Below are 14,116 nucleotides of genomic sequence, written 5' to 3' on the forward strand. Positions count from 1 at the left end.
CAGTATAGATAGTAACTATTTATATGAGAAAATTAAAATTCCTCCAAACAGAAGAGGATTTCCCCTCCTAGTTAAATTAGTTGTCATGCTAAAATAGTATATTTTGCTTCATTGTTAGTTTGATTGTTTTTGACTTGGAAGATACTTACTGTGTCATGGTATTAAGATAAGATAAAAAATGAAACCCCCCCAATTTTTTTGTTTTGCTTTGGTAAATGGCTTGCCTGGAAATATTTTTTCTTTGCCACGTTTTAATCCTTGCTACCTTATCTGGGGATTGGTAATCTAGTACAGAATTCTACTACCAAGGAGTTATTTTTTTAATCTCCCTTGGAGCTCATACCAGATTTCTATTTATGGTATTACCATGACAATGCATATTCCAATTATACTCTTTCAGCTCCAGTAAAAATATGTATGTGTATCTCTCTCTCTTTATATATATATGTGTGTGTGTGTGTGTGTGTGTGTGTGTGTATCTGCATATTTTCAAGGGAGATGATGATATATCCTTGTCTGGAAAGATTTGACATAATGGAAAATCAGATAGCATCCCTAGACTATAAAAATTTAAATTTTAGATTAAAAAAACCCTCTATATTGTGTCGTGTTTTTTTTTTAAGTTCTATTTCTCTATAATAGAAGAATGGCATTTCCTTACCTTTCATTTGAAAGTTATACTGTAGATAATTGCTGTCATACACACAAGTAATTAGGAACTAGGACAATGAAGCCCTGGGTACACTATCTTTACAAAGTCAGTATTATTACATAAGTGGCTAATCTAAGTGAATTAATGGCTAGATTCACAAGTAACTAAAAAGTTACCTGATGACCCCTATGCCTAAATAAGTCAAAGGTGTTTTTTCAGAGTTTTCCCCTTCAGTTCACATAGCACCTGATAATAAAGTCTGATATTTTATCAGATTTAAGCAATATCACAATTATATTAACATAATCACACCTTTATTGAACTGTTCATTTTCTTTCTATGAAAAAGTTACAGAATATATATTAGACTTGGGTCCTACCCTCAGGAATCTTATTTATTGGAGAAAGTATAGACAATGCATATGTATTAGTCCAAGCTAGACTTGAGTTAGTATCTATAAACAGAGAAGAGCTATTAGCGTATTAATTAACTAGGATCATATTTGCATTTCTTTTGACATAAAATATCTGTGTTCTAAATTAGATCTCCCTGTTATATTACTCTCTTTACTGCCTCTCAGTAAGAGATAATCAGCTTGAAGTTTACACAAATATGTGAATAATGCTGGCTTATATTTGGCAGAAGGAACTCATCCTGGTCAATGTTGCACAGCATGACACTTCTTTAACACAGTAGGGTTGTATTTATAGTATCAGAGTGTATGCTTTACAATACGACTTTTAATAAAAGAAACAGCAATGATGAATTTTGCTTATAGCCCTTTCAGGTATTTGGACATTAATCTGTGTTTGCCCTTAAGCCAAGAAAAGAGAGATGCAGACACATTTATGTATAAAGTATAAGTATGTATTTTCATTGAGAAAACAAAGGCTGTCTTAAAATTAAGTGTATGGATCAGTTCCTGGCTTAGGCTGACTGAAGAACACCTCCAATGTAAGTGAGTTTTGCAATGAGAAATGAGTAGAATGAATTTATCTGGTGATTGGAAAGATGGTGTATGACTACTATATGTAGAGGACAATAAGAAAAAATGCTCAGAAATGGGAAAATAATGGACACCAAAGGAGACTGAAAAGAGGCAGATATAAAAGTAACCTGAGATGTTTTGAGTAGCTGTATCTCGAGAGCACTAGAAATCTAGAATTATACTTTCATATTTTAACCATGGAGCATATGGAGTAGTATAAAGTCCTCAAACATTAGGTTAAAAGTAGTGGGTAATGGGTTATGGTATAGTATGATGGATGATTACTCTCATGCTCTGTATAGTTTAACATGCCTATTTATGTTGAACTTGTTGGAAATAATAACATAGATGGGCCATATTTTTATGCAGTCAATGTACATTTAATCATTATACCCTCACACTTTCTTTTTTTTTTTGGTCTTTTTGCTATTTCTTGGGCCGCTCCCGCGGCATATGGAGGCTCCCAGGCTAGGGGTCGAATCGGAGCTGTAGCCACCGGCCTACGCCAGAGCCACAGCAACGCGGGATCCGAGCCGCGTCTGCAACCTACACCACAGCTCACGGCAACGCCAGATCGTTAACCCACTGAGCAAGGGCAGGGACCGAACCTGCAACCTCATGGTTCCTAGTCAGATTCGTTAACCACTGCGCCACGACGGGAACTCCCTACCCTCACACTTTCTAACTAAAAGTGTCCTTTTCACAGATCCTCATCAACAGTTAGAAATTCCATCAGAATTGATAAGGCTCTGTGAAAAGAACACTTTTAGTTAGAAAGTGTGAGGGTATAATGATTATATGCATATTGATTGCATAAAAATATGGCCCATCTATATTATTTCCAATGAGTCAGAAAGAGAAAGACAAATACCACATGATATCACTTATATCTGGACTCTATTATATGGCACAAATGAACCTTTCCACAGAAAAGAAAATCATGGACTTGGAGAATAGACTTGTGGTGCTGAGGGGGAGGGAATGAGATGGATGGGGTTCTTGAGGTTAATAGACGCATACTGTTCTATTTGGAATGGATTAGCAATGAGATGTTGCTGTGTAGCACTGGGAACTTTGTCTGGTCACTTATGATGGAGCCTGATATTGTGAGAAGAATGTGCACATGTATGTGTAACTGGGTCACAATGCTGTACAGTAGAAAATTGACAGAACACTGTAAACCAACTATATTGGAAAAAAAATCATTATATATATAAAAAAGAGACACAAACTACTATGTATTAAGTACATAAGCAACAAGGATATATTATACAGTATAAGGGTCTATAGCCATTATTTTGTAATAAAGTGTAATATATAAAAATATTGAATCACTATGCTGTACATCTGAAACTAATATTTTAAATCAATTTTAGCACAATTAAAAAATTTAACCATCAACCCCCCCCCCGAAATTCCAGTCATTTGATAATGAATTCAGCAAACATGACTGGCCTATAAACAATATTATAAGTAAGAATTTCATTGGTCTTATCTTTTTATCATCTAAAGAAAAGAAAAGCTTGAGTTTGGTATATCCTTCAGCATGTAAAGACTTGTTGAATTGAAATATTCAGTAAAAATAAGGCTGATTTGATAGTGACATTTAGCTCCCAGAGGGATTAGAGTCCATCATTTTCAGGAAGCTCCTCTTTATTACAGCAAATGTAAAGATGGACTTGCTTATTCACTATAGTATACTGTGTTAACCAATTGTTTTGCTTCAATACGCTTACTCTTATTAAAGCTCCAGTTATTGTGAAGAGCTGTTTTTTGATTAATGTTGCTATTTCTATTTGATGGCTATTTCTATTTGTAACTGTTTTGTGAAACAGTACAATTTAAGCTTGTTAGATTGATCAATTCCCCTATTAGATAGTCATAAACATTTACAAACATCTTTTAATCTAAAAGTTACATAATTTATTTCAGAGGATCTTTAATGTAGCACATACTAACCAGCCATCCATGTACCTGAAACTTTACTTTGATAAAAATATTTCAGTATGAAAAGTGATACAGGAGCATATAGGATGTTGAAAGGTTATATGGCAGATGGATTAATGTATTATTGAATTTTATATGAGGTCTTTCATGAGTTTTTAGGAAGAGAAAAGGTGCTTTGTGATAAATATCCTCAAAACATTATTTTGTGATATAATATATTACATGTAAAACATGACTTTGGGGTTCAAAGATAAATACCAACACAATCACAAATAGAAAATTAAGGTTATTTGTGATTTCTGCATATTTATGCAGTTAGTGAGTGCTTCTTTGAACCTGAGGGGGGACTAATGTTTGGAGAGATACATTTTGTATCCCAGCAGCTCAACTTTGCAGATGGATGATTTCATTTGGCTCATGGCTGAGGAAGATGTCAGAAATCCAGAGGAGAGCTTTGAACATTATTGATACTGTCTCATATAAATCAGTATAAATGCCTTGTAATTAATGCAAAAATTGACTGATAAAAACAAAAACATAGTCAAATGTGAATGATCAGCCACTCTTGCCTAGAAACTTTGTCAGCATATGCAGTACTTATTGTAGTATATTAATCAAATGAGTCAGATTGCCAATAAATAAAGCATTACCATATTTCACAAAGGATATAAAAATGGATCTAAGATTTTTACGTCATCTTGAAAGGAAAAGCAATACAAAAGTTTAATATGCTGTCTTGGTGCCGAACCCTCTGTTGACTTGAGGAAATCACTGTCATTTTCTGTGAGTGTCCCATGGTTTAATTGGTAGTATGTTAGATAGCAGAGAAAAAGAGATGCTTTGGAAGATCCATGTGACTTGATAGAACAATATTCATGTTGATTCTAAGTACTACTAACTGTTTCCTCACACAGTGGTGATTTTGAAAATATCAGGACTGAACAACACAGAAAAACTCAGTAGGGTTCAGTAGTATTGTGGCTGAGATCAATCAGAACTTCATGATTCTTTGTCCGTAATACATGAAATAATACTATTTGGGAAAGGAGAAATGGATATACTGTGCAGCTAGGCTGAAGTGAGGAGAAGCATAGAGCCCCATATTTGATAATATTTTTGTGTGAAATGAAAAGAAATGCCATGGTCAGAAAAAAATATTCTCATAATGTCTAGTAACAGAAAATATAACAAAAGAGTAGACATATTTATTAAAATATTTTTCTTAATTCTTACATCACTTGAACTATGGCTCTTTCTTTGAGATAATTCAACATGAAATAAGTTATAGTACGATTAATGGTAGGGAGGACACAGGCTGCATTAAATGTAGGTGATATTGCCTCTCTCATTACTCATATATGTACATATGGATATGCATATTTTCATGTTTGTGATCATATAAAATATATGTAGTTATGTTGGCTTAATGTTTATCCTTAAATGTCTAGAGCAATGAGAAAAATTTTGTAACTGGTCTCAAAATAATTTTTTCCATAACTTTTCCAAAAGGAAGTGCTTTTTTAAGTAGAAAAGTTAAAATGTCTCTATATATCATGTATAAATGTTATATATACTCTTATATATGTATATATTTGAACCTGTCACTTTTACATGGGAATGTGTGATTCATCAAAGCTTCTGTAGTAGTCATGGCTTTGGTCTGAGTCTTGAGTTCTAATCCTAAATGCACCATTGATTTGTTGGATGACCATTACAGATTATTTCAAATCTTCATTGTTTTGGGAAACAATAATGCTTGGCTCTATTCCTGCGTCATTATTTTTTTCTATCAAAATAATTATTTACAATAATAGTGAAATATGCTATCATAAACGGTAACTATCATAAACAGTAACAATTGCAACCATCTTCTTTAGATTGTGATTTTTCTTTCACTTGATATTCAATTATAATACTTGCCATAATTGAAAAAGTCCTCTAAAAGCTTATTTATGTTTGTCAGCTTCAATGCCTTTCTTCTTATTCACTCTTAAACCTGTGCATTTCTGCCTTTCTCTCCAAGCAGTCATGGAAATTACTCCTGTCAAGATCATAACAACTCACATAGTGAAACAATGCTTAGTTCTCAGTTTGTAACTTACTTCACCTACCAGTGGCATATGAAGAACTGACCATTCCTTTGCCCTTGAAATAATTTCTGCCCTTGGATTTCCATCTCCTTTTGGTCTTTCTTTTATTTTCTTCTCACCTTTTTTTCAGATTCCTTCACTTAGTCTTCCTTATCTTTTCAACCCTAAATGCTGGAGAATGCAGAGCTCAATCACTGGACCTCTTTTCTTACAGCATGCCCTCTATTTTTTTTTTTTTTTTTTTAGATTCAGGGCTCTATATGGCATTGTATTATCAAAACCAAATCAGAACACAGAACCACATAGTAATTTGAACAGAGAAAGTTTAATATAAATAATTATTATGCATAACAGAGGGTTGCCTACTAAGGGGAAAAGACTAAAGAAAACAGGAATGCAGATATAAGGAGTAGAAACTGTATCTAGGACTAAGCTTCCAAGGTAGAAATAAATATGAAAAGGACTTCTTTCCCCTAGGAATGAAGTCCAGATTTTATTGGAGTGTGTGTGGCCATGACTAAATAGATAAGGAGAGGTGCTGCATGCTCCTTACTATCTCACTGCAGAATCCTGGCAAGGGGAGCACATTCCCAGGAAGAAAAGCCCCTTCTCTGCCAGTGATCCTTCAGAATCTTCGACTTAGGAAATGTTGTCTGGTGCCACCTTTCTTTGTGGGATAGAGAAAGGTAGACATGAATCTGAAAATTTATACATTCTATAACTGATACAATTATGTCCAAGTTTTGGAATCATTAAACATACACACATATACTTATATACTTAAGTAATAAATACATACTTATAGCCCCCTTTGTATTTTCCTATATCCTGTATATGTATATAGATCTACATATTTGTAAAATGTATGTGTGTATGTATACATACACATATACCTACATACGCACATATACACACACAATCTCTCTCCCTCCCTCTGCCTCCCTCCCTCCCGCCCTACATTCCAGGCTACTTCATCCACATGCCTGCCTGCCTGCCTACCATCTTAACTTGAATGTCTAATAGACATCTCAACAGTAACATGTTTGAAACTGAACTTTGGACCTTTCCTTTAAACTTGGTTTATCCAAAGTCTTCTCTATCTTGTTAAATGATAACTCCATCATCCCAATAACTGAATTCAGTGACTTTAAAATCATGCTTAAGTATTCCATTTCTCACTTTTAAAATCTAATCTTTAACATATCCTACTGACTCTATATTTGTAACATTTCCAAAGTTTCATCATGTCCCACCATAATCAACATAGCTACCCTCATGGACATGGCAAGCATAATCTTTTGCCCATTTATTTCAATATTATCTAACTTGTTTCTCTGCTTGTCCATGATTTTCTGATAACTATTCTCAATACAGTAGCTAAAGCAAATATTTTACAAATAAGTCAGGCCTGTCACTTCTCTGTTCTTCCATGTCTTTCTCTCTTACACCTCCCTCTCTAAATGTTCTATAGGACCTGAAAAAAAAAAAAAAAGATTCCACTAGGAGTATACTGATTTCCTTGCTATTCCTTGTACACGCCAAACATGTATCCACCTCAGGACCTTTAAACTTGCTGTTATTTTAGTATTTGATTAAATACTACCATCTCTGCCAAATTAAAATCTCAGTCTCCCTCACTGACCCTGTACCCATCTTGCCTTTTCCATTTTAAGTCTTTCCAAATAAATCATCAATATCTAAAACACTAATTTATTTTGTTTATTATCTGCCTCTGATTTATAGCATTTATACTCCATGAAGGCAAATTTTTTTCTTTGTTTTTGTTCACTGATGTGTAACCAAGGTCTATCCCAGAAGAAACATTAAAAAAAATTTGTTGAATTAATAAATGAATGATTATTTGATAAGACGTTAGGAATGAAATGATATTTATATTAATCACAAAGCAGTAGTTCCCGTCGTGGCTCAGTGGTTAATGAACCCAACTAGGATCCATGAGGACATGAGTTCCATCCCTGGGTTTGCTCAGTGGGTTAAGGATCCGGTGTGGCAGTGAGCTGTGGTGTAGGTCACAGACACAGCTCAGATCCTGCATTTCTTTAGCTGTGGTGTAGGCCGGCATCAGTAGCTCCGATGTGACCCTAGCCTGGGAACTTCCATATGCTGTGGGTGTGGCCCTAAAAAGACAAAAGACAAAAATAAATAAATAAATAAAAAATCTCAAATCAATATTTAAGCTTTTGGAAAAAAGTCCATTAATATAATTAAAAGTTTTCCTTCCATAAAAGTGAAGCTAATATTTTATTGTACTTTAATGTATTATCCTTTTCTTTCTCCCTTCACCCAATATAAGTACATATGGAGACAATTACACTTTTTCAATGCTGCATATTATTGTAATGAGTTGATACTTTTTTTCAGAATAAAACTTTTTTCTTTCTGTATTTCTGGCCTGGCACAATGTTAAATAAATCATAGTCATAAATTAATAGTTGTTATAAAGTAAAGATACAACTATTTTCTGTAGCTTTAATAATTTAAAAAATAGTACTGTATTATAGGTACAAATGTATCATGTTCATTGCATTGATTATAGGAGGTGATTAAATACACTTCTTATAAAGTATGCATAAAAGACATTAATATTGTTTCATGTACTCTATAATGAATATTATAAATTTATTACAATACTGTTTTCCTTTATCTTAGAAAAACTGTATAGGATAATTTAGATGCCACAGGTCTTTTAAAATACCACAAAATTAAGAACCATTTCTCCTATCCATCTTGGGATGTTCTTTCAGAGAAAGCTAAGGAATTCAAGTCATTCTACTGGCCACAAACCAAAACTAATTGTAGCACAGAAATTGTAGCCAATTATGATGTTACTTTTTCTACTGTGAGTAGTTTTATAAAGACCTAATGCATCTTGCAGCTCTGTCATCTTCTACCTTCTGAGATGATGCCATATTACAATTTGCTCTCTTTGGTAGCAATATTTCAGAAAACCCATAGGTCTGTTCAGTTACTCTCTTCAGCTTCCAAAAAGCTGGGGTTTACAAAACTGCCAAATAGTGCCATGAAAATTTGTGAAACTCCTGGATTATGTATTAAAAAAAAAAACAAAACAACTCACATAAAACTCACTATTTCTATTCTATTCAATTTAAACTGTGCGTCAGTTCTCTTTCTACCAGAGCTAGTGACTTGGAGTAACTATAGACCACATGTACAAGAGGGGATATATGCAAACATACCTATTTCACCATGACTTTGTACTGTTCATCAAACTCTAGTTCTAGTTCTATGATAAACACATCAAGAAAGAATTGGGGCTGGCAGGTAGCAGAATGTGGACCTGGCATGTTCCCTGCCTAACTGGCTCAGTGTATACATTTGCTGTTCTCCTTTATAATTACATGGAGTTCTACACTATAAAAAGAAAAGCAACCTACTGTTTAAAATGCATTTAGGGGGCTATGAAGGTCACAATTGAAGTGTGAATTTATTTTAGTTGGTTTGAGTTTCAATTCTAAATGCTTTCACTTTACTGTGTAAAATCTCTCTCTCTTGCTGTTTTGAAAATTGCACCTGTACAGAGAAAGGTCTCATTTAATTCAATATTACTTTACTTTTATATATAGTCTTTCCTTAAAATCCCGTTCTGAAAGGCTGAGTTAAATAATACTGCTTCAAAGTAAAAATTAAACATTAAAGTCAGGGAGATAAAAAGCAAGTGTCCACCAAAATGATGAAATACAAAGATGGATAATTTCAATGTCATTAAGCACAAGGCCACATCTTTGGAGGTATCTTCCTTATTTTTGAGCCAGCATAGGAAGAGCCATAGCTAAAAAAGCACCTGCAGTATTGATAGATTGTTTTCCCTTTCTCTTTCTTCCAAAAGTTCAGCCCCCTTCTCTAGAATTTCCATATTTAGTAAATAAAAACACATAATACAAAGTTGAATTTGAATTTTAGATATACAGTAAATGCTTTGTTTTACATAAATATGAGCTATGCAATATTTAAGACACACTTATCCTTGTAAATATATCCATATTTGATTTAACCTGATGTCCCATGTTTTACTGGAATCCTATTTTTCTTACACTCAAATATGCAGGTGGAAACATGGTGGTGGTATTTTCTGATCAATGGCTAGAGGAGAAAGTGCTGTAAATTTTTTGCTTAAGACCCTAGTCTTTAAATACAACTTATGGTATCATGATTTGGTAAAGGGAGAATGAGTATTTCTTAGAGGGAATTGGTAGCTTTTACACTCTAGAACATTCTCTGCAGGACAGACTTTCTAGAGGGAGGTTGAAATGACACCCACATATGTACATATGTGCATATTTGTCTTTAACTGTCTCAAGATTCTAGGTACTTGCCAGATCCATAGCTCCTTGGTACCAGCCTGACTCTCATCATACTGACACTTGCTTCTGTTCTGCAGATTCTAAACTCCAACCACCAGTTCCAATCCCCAGGACCTTGAATCACTATAAAACTCCAACTATTTACTCTTGTATGAAACACAGTAACATCAACAGCAATAGTTTTTTTTTCTATAAACCTAATTTTCCTTTTCAGACTTTTTTTTTTTAAATAAAATGTCTCATTGCCAATATATTTCACTATTTTTTTAAACACTTTTCTTTAACCATTCATCAGACTAAATTGATGATAAGGTATCATAGTTTTTCAGGCTGATGATACTTTCCCATTTCATATGAGGTGATTAATTCAATAGAAAATGTACTTTCCTTAACAAGTAGGCTTATCATCCAAGACAGATTTATCCATCCTATTAGGGGATTAATGGTACTGTGAACATATCAGGAACTCAAAATGCAGACCTTTCCCTGGAATATGTTATCTGCTCTTGATAAACTCTACTTAATTCTACCATACCCAACATACTTTATTTACCTTACAACAGGATTAATCTGAAAATATATTACAACATTTTATCCTGTGAATTTATTTACCATTGAGAAGGATCAAAACAATATGTATGATAATGACATTTAGAAAAACCTAGTATCGGCTCATAGATAGCAGTGGGGAAGAAAAACTCTGAACCCCACTGAATACAATTAATATAATCAGAAGCTTTATAATTAAGAATAAAAGAATGAATACATGTGTAATCATCCTTAATATTGGTATCTGGCAAGCAAGCTTTTCAGGATTCATTAAAGGGTTTCACTGATACTCTGTAATAGGATGTGAGTAATAGGATTAATATAGCCATGGGCAGTGTTAGGTCAGCTGGCAATAGATCAATCCAAAAAGCAGAGCATATTAAAAGGATTATAGATTAGCAATTAGATGGCTTCACAAACAAGGAATAGTTCCTTGAACATCTCTAAAGGTTAACAGAGATAGAATATCAATTTTTTTCAGTGTATAACCCAGTAGTGTCTGAAGATGAAAGAAGAGATGGGACTTAGGCTATGATTACGATTGACGTAATCAAACTAAACCATCCTTTAGTATCAGCATCTGGATTTCAAAGGGAAGTGATCTTAGTATAAAGTGAAGGGAACATTTGTGATATAATAATGAATAGTTTGAAGGACAAAGCTGTTAGTTGTTAGAATTCTGAGAGGCATGTCATAGTCAGTTATTCAGATCTTATACTCAGCATTAAGCTTCCAAGCATTTGTGAGATCCCTGGCATGTGTAAAGTGAATTCTCAGTTTCTATGGATGAAAATCAATGCTGTGCATTACGACTACCACATCCTATTGGAATTTTAGCTTGACACATGATTTAAATTAATCAATGGTATATAATTATCCGAGTTTCTTCTCTTTTGTTATCTACTGAGTTATTTCCACGTGATGGTATTGTACTGCTTTTGATTATACAATATATAAAGTCTTGTGTAAAAAGTTACTTACATTTAGGATTTTTTTTTTGTAATTTACAAATTTATGTCTAAGGAATTTGCGCCAAGGATCTCATAAAACTAAACTGTTTCCAGGAAACAGTTTTCTTTTTTTTTGGGGGGGGGGAATGCCTTCATAAAATGATATGAAATGATTACTGTTCAGGAATATAGAGTATATACCATTATTTATTTGGTTTAATGATCAGTGCAAAAGCCTGGGATAGATGTTTGCTATATCCCATGAAACATGAGTGTGTGGAGTGTGACTCATGTCTCTAGTGTGTGTGTGTGTGTTAACCCCATTATCCTGCCCTTTAGCTCCTATAGAGTCTTAGACTTTCTTGATTAGGCAGTTTGGCACTGTAAAGGGGGAAGTTTAGTGTGTAAGAGCTAAGTTTATATAGTGGCGCTTTCTTCATGTGGAAGCTTCTCCATGGCCTCTGAGCTCTACTCATTGCTTTGAATTGGAATTGGAGTCACAAATTTCCATGTACAGTTGACTCATGTATTCAAGTGCATAGTATTCATGTCTGACTTACTACATATAATTGGTTAAGGATTGCAGCCTACGGGAAAGTCAGAACAACATAAAAGCTGATAGTATTAGAGTCCTATTTCAAGTTTATTCATCAGTTAATGTAGATTGAGTCAACCTTGATCAAAATTGGCATATTTTGTCTGGACATTCGATGATGCTGACACAAATTTTGTTAGGCAATTATTTGAGAAAATGAAAATATTTGAGAATTATAAGCTTATTTTAGAAAACGCAGATTTTCAGAGTTGTATAGACTTTTAGTTATTAGGATTTTTACCAAGAAGATGCTTGGCTTTTCAAAAAAAGTAGTGATTGTGGGCATGTTTAACTCAAAATGTTCAGCATTTATTCCCCTATATATTCTGTAAGATCTACCATCCTTGGATTTTTCAGATACTTTGTTCTCTAAAAACATTAGAATGGGGCTCTTTAATGCCCAGGAATAATAAGTGAATTAATGAATGAAAAAAATAGAACAAACACCAGCACAAAACTTTATCTGTTGTAATATCACTCAAAATGGTTGGGTATTTTAACGTTTGCAAACTGTTATGAAGATGGTATAACTAATGTAATAGTTATATTTGTAGATGTAGAATTCATATTTTGAAGCTCAGAAGATACCTAAACACTCAGGAGGTTGTGGTTCAGAACAGCTGGGATTTGGGGAGGAATTTGTGACTTGGAGAGCAGGGCCACTTGTAGACATTTCCCCAAATTGAAAGTCAAATGTTCAAATGTAAGGCATGAACATTAAGTTGCTTTTTATCTGGTTAGAAGTTTTATGTATATAAAATCAGGCAAGGTGATTTTGTCTATATTTATGCTACAGGATGGGGCTTTTCATTAACAACTTTTTTCAGAAAGTTTATGAAGTGTGAAACTAGTCTCCTCTTTTGGAAATATTTAGGATAAATTTCTGAACCATTTTGTAAGTTCTTAATGTTTTTAGGTGTATTTTGTCTTGATTAATTTTCTGTTAATTTTTTACATTACTAACATCGATTTCATAGAGATTTTCAGGTTTAAGTAGAATACAATTAACACTTATTGTACCTTGGTGACTTTTTTTTTTTTTTGGCTTTTTAAGGCCCCACTTGGGGCATATGGAGGTTCCCAGGCTAGGGGTTGAATCAGAGCTGTAGCTGTCGGCCTACTCCACAACAACTTGGGATCTGAGCCGCATCTATGACCTACACCATAGCTCATGGCAATTCTGGGTCCTTAACCCACTGAACAAGGCCAAGGATTGAAGACGCAACCTCATGGTTCCTAATCAGATTCGTTTCTGCTGTGCCATGATGGGTACGCCCCTTGGTGATTTTTAAAATAATTCACATTGATATATTCTTAACCATTTCAGATTTTACAAATTTTGTATAACCGATTTCATTTTATATTTTATTTTTAAAAATAATTTTATATTAAGTTAATGATTTATCTGTTAGAATGAGAACATTTAAATTAGGATTTTTTTGCTTTATAGTAACTACAATATAGGTTCTAAATTTCAGTTGTTACGTTTCTAGGTGATTCCATATTTTATTCTAGGCCTTATTTTTGAATTTATTTAGGGTAGTCTTTTAAAAAATATTGGTAGTTTTTTTGTTTATATTCTGAAATTAGTATCTGGCCTTTGTGTATTATGGTAGAGAATATGGACTACATAATTATATCAATTTGATTATTAAGATTTTTGTTATAGGGTGAAAAGTTAACAATAAAATGTTAATTATTTTTGCCTCTCACATTTAGCATATCAGTTTTATTATCAGCTTAATACTGTAAAAGGTACTTTTTACCCTAAATCAATGAGCACATTACAAAAAGGAAATCCAGAGAAATGATTTTAAAATTCACCAAAATTTCCACTTCTCTAATGGGACTAGAATATCATAAAATGTTTCTTAGACGATAAGCTTCATAATTAAGTTGCACAGGATGAACTGATTCAAGCAGCACCAGAAGCAGGGAAATGGAGAGACCTGGAAATAGAGCATGCAAAAGGGCACTCAGCATAGAGAGCATCTTGGAGAGG

Source organism: Sus scrofa, chromosome 9 (assembly GCF_000003025.6).
Source record: "Sus scrofa isolate TJ Tabasco breed Duroc chromosome 9, Sscrofa11.1, whole genome shotgun sequence".
Classification (NCBI taxonomy): domain Eukaryota; kingdom Metazoa; phylum Chordata; class Mammalia; order Artiodactyla; family Suidae; genus Sus; species Sus scrofa.